Source organism: Crocodylus porosus, unplaced genomic scaffold (genome assembly GCF_001723895.1).
Source record: "Crocodylus porosus isolate Cpor-Errol unplaced genomic scaffold, CroPor_comp1, whole genome shotgun sequence".
Lineage (NCBI taxonomy): Eukaryota > Metazoa > Chordata > Crocodylia > Crocodylidae > Crocodylus > Crocodylus porosus.
In genome coordinates, this window is record NW_017728915.1 from 7059387 (window position 1) to 7066009 (window position 6623).

Here is a 6623-nt window from a genome sequence, read left to right on the forward strand (position 1 = left end):
AGATGAGGCTGCTGCAAGCAGCAAGGAGAGGGGAACAGTGCCAGTGCCACTGCCTGTGTCTGAGACTGCATCCCCTCCACGCGCACCAGCCATAACTCCGCCACACCACCACCACATGACGGCAACAACAAGCAGCAGCACCAGCACAGCAGCCTACTCCACCCCTATTTCACTTCTCATGCTAAAACTTCCAGTGCCAGAGGAAGAGCTGGTGCTGGATCTGGATCTCAGTGCCCTGGCAAGGGAAATTCTGGGGAAGGAGGGAGAATCAGCTGAGTTTGTGTTCCTCAAGTTTCCCCTAGAGCCAGGTCTCCTTCCCCAGAAGGCACTTCGGAGGAGATGGTTGTACAGGTGGAGGAAAACAGCTCAGCTGAGTCTGTTCCCCCTCATCCTGTGCCTCTGCCTGCTGAGGAGGAGGAAAGTGCAGCAGTATCCACAGATGTACCCACACCCCAGAAGTGAGCGGATAATTTGGCCTGGGATTATTTTGAGCTGGCAGATGATCCCACGTACACTATCTGCCTGCACTGCCGAGCCAAAACCAGCCAGGGCAAGGGGACAAAATATATAAGCACCATGGGGATGCTGATGCATCTCTGCAGGCACCACCCCTTTGCCCTTGCTCCTCCTCAGTCTGGCACCAGCGGGACTGTGCCCAAAGGGAAGTCCCCCTCTCACTCCAAAGCCCCATTCCCCACAAAGCAGAGACAGGCCACCCTGGAATGGTGGGGAAAGGCAAACAGAAATAGGGGCATGTTCCAAATGTGAGCAAGCTCACCCAGAGCACTGGGGAGATGCTTGCTGTCGATGACCAGCCATTCTCCCTAGTTGAGCAGCCAGGGTTCAGGCAACTCATGGCACTCGTGGCCCCATCATATCAAGTGCCCGCATGCACCACCTTCAGTAGGATGGTGGTATCATCCCTGTATGAGGCATGCACAGAGTACTTGAGACAAGTCCTCAGGTGGCCTTGCACTTCACCTTGGACATCTGGAACAGCCGGGGAGGAGATCATACATACCTCTCCCTCACAGGGCACTGGTGCAACCAGTCAGGCTGTCAGTGGGCTCTTCTTCAAGCCGAGGTGATGGATGAGTCCCACACAGCAATAGAGATCATGGGGGCAATGAACTGTTTGGTGCAGGGGTAGCTTGCTGGGCAGGGCAAGGTCACCTGTGGGTTCATGGTCATGGACAATGGGGCTAATATAGTCAAGGCAGTTCGTGATGCCAACTTGGTTGGCATCTGCTGTGTGGCATACAAGTTCCACCTTGTTGTCAGGGTTGACTTGGAGGGGGACAGGGCAGTCAGTGATGGTGCTAGCACCACCAGCAAGCTAATTTCAAAATGCAGGAAGGTGGCAGGCTACTTCCACTGGAGCATCAAGGGGGACAAGATGCTGTGGGATAAACAAAAAGAGCTCAGCATCCCACAGCACAAAATCATGCAGGATGTGGAGACTCAGTGGAACTCCACATACCTGATGCTTGAGAGACCGGTAGAGCAACAGAAAGCCATCCATGAGATGGCCCTGCTTGGGGACATCAGGATCAGTGGCCCCCTGAACAGAGCTGAGTGGGATACCGTCTCCCAGATCTTGGTGGTCCTCAAGCCCTTCCTCGAGACCATCAAGAGCCTCAGCACTGCTGATGGCCTCCTTAGCCAGGTGATTCCCGTACTGAGGAAACTTCAGAGCCAAATGGAGAGCTTCCAGGGGATCAATATTCCTGGCTGGGGCAAGCCACTGTCACCAGACATGCAGGCACAGCTGAGGCAGCTGAAGGAGAGCATCAGGAAATGGCTTGATCCCTTGTGGTCCAGTACAGTCCACATGCAGGCTGCCATGTGTGGCCCAAGGGTGAAGAGCACCATATGGAGCAGCTAAATGCTGAATCAGTGGACGGAGGCACTGATAAAGAAAGTCAGGGAGGCAGAATGGTGGAGGTGGGGGGACATGGATCCACTGTCCCATGCTAGCACACCATCCACCAGCCAGTCTTGTTCTCCACCACAGGCACTGCCAATGTGGCTGCAATGTGTCTCCTGGTCCTGGATGCAAGAAGTAGTAAAGAAGCCAGAGGCTGGCCTGGCCTGCAATGCAGGCAAGAAAGCCAGTCAGTGAAAATGGAAATGGAGGCATCAGGGGATGAGGGACAGGCTGGGGTGGGAGTGCGGGGGGGGGAGGGGAGATGCAGCAGTGCAGGCAAAAGTGCAGAGGTGCCTGGGGTGTCAGATGTCCGGCAGGTCGCCATGTGCCAAAACTCCACTATCTATATTGAGTCCATGAGTTTCTGTACCTATTACCTAGGGGACTGAAGTGCAGCTCATAGGCCCGGCTCTGAAAAGTGGTTTAAAAATTCAAACAAGCACCTAACCTCATCACCAGAACTGAAGCCAACTTTCTACAGCTCAAAACACAAAACCTGCCAACTATCTTCAGTACCCCACAAACTGCACTCCAGTATCTATCAAAGACAACAAAACCCAACTACCTGTGGGGGCACATTCCTCACCAAAAAACTACTCTGCCTCCAGTCTCTCAGACCTGATCCTGAGAGGGAACAAATTACAAACTACTTTTCACAGCCAGGCCTATGAACTTCACTTCTTCAGCCTCATAGGTACAGAAACTCATAGATTCAATACAGGCAGTGGAATTCTGACCCACTGCAACCTGCTGGACATCTGACTCCCCTCACGACAACCTGCTGCAGATTAGAAAAAGCATGCTGGAGCACAGCCTTCCAGGCAGACTCTGCAGCATCCTGCTATTAGCTTCCCACACTGAGAAGTGCTCATTTATTCCTGCACTTTGCTTCCGATCTCTGAGCTAGCCTTAAATGCATGATAGCATGAACAACAGGTGCCTCTCAAGACTGGGGAGTTGGCACCATGGTGGTGAACAGTGAGCAGGGACTGCCCACAGCCGCTGACAGCCACATCAGCAGGAAGGGGGGTGGGGCAGGGGCAGGCAGCAACTGCCCACAGAAGCCAGCGGTGGCTTCAGTGGCGGCCAATCTCAGGGGGAGGGGCATGTGCCCCCTCATGCCCACCCAGTGTGTTGCCTATGCATGACAGGATTTTACCTCTGAGCCCACTGTGATTACTGTGTTTCCTTAATACTCTCCTGTGAGGAAACTTATCAAAAACCTCTGGAAAGTCTCAGATTAAGCTTAGCAGTGCCCTCAAGATGTGCTGGTTACCTCTTTCCTGGGATACTAACAGAGATGCTCTCAGCTGGTCTTCCTGTGCTGCTCTTCACCCTCTAATAACAGTGAGCATGGCCCAATGAGCATGTATGTGCAGGGGCACACATTTCTTGTGGGAAATAGCAGCAGAACATATTTGTACTATTGCTATTTCTCCCTGGGCATGTCCCTGCATGCACCATGTTCTGGTGTGCGGCAAAGTGACCCAGGTAGGGTAGGGGGAGGCTGGGTCCCTTTGACTCAGCAGCCTTACATAGGGTCCTGGGGGCTTTCTGTGGCAGCAGTAGCACTGAGCTGGCCACTCAGAGCTTGGCCAGAAGCCAGAGCATGACACAAAGCATGTAAAAATAACTCGCCGTGCTGCTAATTAGCAGTGTGGTGAATGAGTACACATGCATGCTTGTTGGGATGCACCCAGGGAGCCTAACCCTTCCTCTGTGAGTGTAATGCCCATGTTCCTGTTCTGCATCAAATAGCTCACTTACTGGTGTGCTGTCTGGGCTGGGTGATAGTTCACTTTGTGCTACGTTCTTTATGACAAATGGGACAATCTTTATGAGGTAGAAACTGGTTTTAACAATAACAACCTGTATTTACAGAAATACAAGACAAGGTTTTTTTCCCCCAGTCAGCATAGGGAAAAAAGCCCCTCACCTTATAGTTGCCTACAAGGAAACTTCATTAGATACATTGTCTATCAGCAAAGTGCAGCCATAAGCAGCATGTACTCCATAATGCAAACTGACTATAAAGTTGATTAAATGCAGCCAGTGTGACTGCAAATACGTGGTCCAGATGGGGCAAATATATTTCTAGGAACCTACCACAGTTTTTAAAAATATTCCATTTCAAGGACCCAATCAGCTCTAAATTCTGTTGGTCAAAGCCAAATGGTCAAGTTCCAAATTTCAACTGAGCACGTTCAAGTCCCTGTGTGTGGCTCTACCACCCAGGCAAATATCCTTCTTCCCAGACCAATAAATATGGGGCTTGAGATACTCCCCAACTCCATGGCAGGCATCCTACATGCAAGCCCTATGCCCAGAGGCCTTTGGGTTCAAATGCCCCCTAGTCTTGTTTGCTCCTAGATAAAAGGCCAAGGAGCAAGCCATGGGGAAAGTGAAAATGCAGTCCCCCATTACCATAAAATTATGCAGTTGAATTTCCTGGATTTGGGAAGGTGGAAAGCTCACATTTGGGGAAGCTCAGAGGGGTCAGCTTGCCTGGAGTGCAAGGGACAGGCCTCACCCTATAACTACACTTGCTTGGCTAAGAGGATCATGGGATGCAGAGCTACCATGAGGATAGGTCTATTTTTTTTTTTGAGGGGTTGGTAGGATTTAGCTTAAGGCCAAATTAGTTCCAAATTCCAAATTGACGGAGCAGAACTCAAGTGTTCAAGTCTGTGTGTGTATTGCTATCACTGAGCAGGTCTCCTCCATCCCAGACTTAGTCTGGAACTTCAAATACTCCCCAAATCCATGGCAGGCACCTTATGTGCAGGCCCCAAGCCAAAAGCCATTGGAGTTCAGATGCCCTGTACTCACACTTGCTCCTAGCCAAAAGGTTGAAGGAGAAAGCAAAAGAAAAACAACAAACGCAGGCCCCCATTACAGTACCACAAAATTGTGCAGTCAAGTTTCCTGCATTTTGGAAACTTACAGGGATCAGCTTGCCTAGAGTGCAATGGACAGGTCTCACCCTGAAAAAACTTGCTGATCATAGCATCTTCCACAGGGATAAGTTAATTTTTTTTTTTTAATTTTGTCTCAAGGCCAAATTAGCCAAATCTGTGCCAAATTCTATTTACTGAGCAAAGTTCAATAGTTCAAGTCTGTGTGGCACCACCACCAGCAAGTATCCTACCTCCCAGCCTCTTCAGCCTGGGGTTTCAGATACTCCCAAGCCCATGGCAATCGCAGAGGTCTTAAAGTTCAAAGTTAGAGGCCTTGGAGTTCAGATGTTCCTGAGTCTCACCTGCCTTTAGCCAAAAGGCCAAAGAAACAAGGTAGGAAGAAATCCCCTACTCCAGGGGTTGTAAACTGAGGGTATGCGTACCCCCCGGGGTATTTAAGAAGGCCCTAGAGAGTACACGTAGGCAGGTAGAGACAGAGTGCTGCCATACACCATCCCGTGTAGGCGCCACCCACCTGGCTGGACGTGGAGGGGCGGGGGAAGGTTGCACACGGTGGCTGCTGCTGCTCTGTGTTCAGCCGTGCATTATCCCCCACACTCCTTCCTGCTCGGTGTCCAGCTGCATGCCATCCCCCTGCTCCACGTCCAGCTGCTGGGGGTACACTGACTCAAAAAGGTTGAAAACCCCTGCCCTACTCTATACAAAGTAAAGTGTGTAGTCTACATCCCCCTGTTTGAAGGCTAGCATAGACTTTCATAGTAGGACCTGCCCATGATGCATTGGACAACTCTCCATTCTTAACTACACAACACCATTTAAGACAATCTTGTCCTTGCAATCAAGAAGCCCATGGTAGATTATGATATACCCCTGATCTGAGTTAAAAAGCTAACAACTAGGGCTGTGTGAAATTTCAACAGGTGTTTCATTTCGAAGCTGTTTTGATGAGTTTCAAGCTCAAAACAGCGAAATTGAAACTAAATGAAAAGGCTTCGAAACAGCTTCAAAACAAAACAAGGACACTCGTAATGTTTCAACAGTTTCAAAACATTTTGAGTTTTGAAGCCAGGCTTGCTTACAGCTAAACAGAAACTAAGGAGCCAGAGTGGGGAGGCGGGGAAGGACTGCTCTCATATTGACTGTGTAGCTGGCCAGTGACTGTGATCTTTTCCTGAAGTCTCTTCCAATCCCAGTGTTCTGGGAAAGTGATGGAAAAACAGCATAAAAGGCATTGTTTGAACTGAGCTTTCTCTGTGCCTTCACACTTAAAAGTGACACAAGTTTTGCTCTAAACAGTCTGAGGTGCAGTTTCCCAGAAACTGCTGCACCTATCTCCTTGAAACTTGACAGGGTTTGTAGCCTCAGCAGGGGCTACCATCCCTGCTATTTTCATTCGAATCAGGAAAGAAATGACAAAGTTATAGACATTTTCGTGATTCCCCATTATAGCCTATGGGCAAAATGTTGAAATGCCAAAACAGCAAAAGTTTTGACAAAATGAAATGGAACAGTGCTTCAAAACAGCAAAATGAAACACTGTCCCTTCAGAATGAAAGTTGAAGTGAAACGGCGCTGTTTCACACAGCCCTAACAGCCCTACTAACATTTTTTTAATGAAAACTTTTCATGTTCCAAGCCAAATCAGCCAAATCAACTCCAAATCCATGAGTCAGCCAAGAACCATAAGCAGCTCTACAACCAGCAAACATCCTCCACCTCACCTGGGGCTTCAGATGTTTCCAAAACCTTTGGCAGGCATCCTACATGCAGGTCCCACA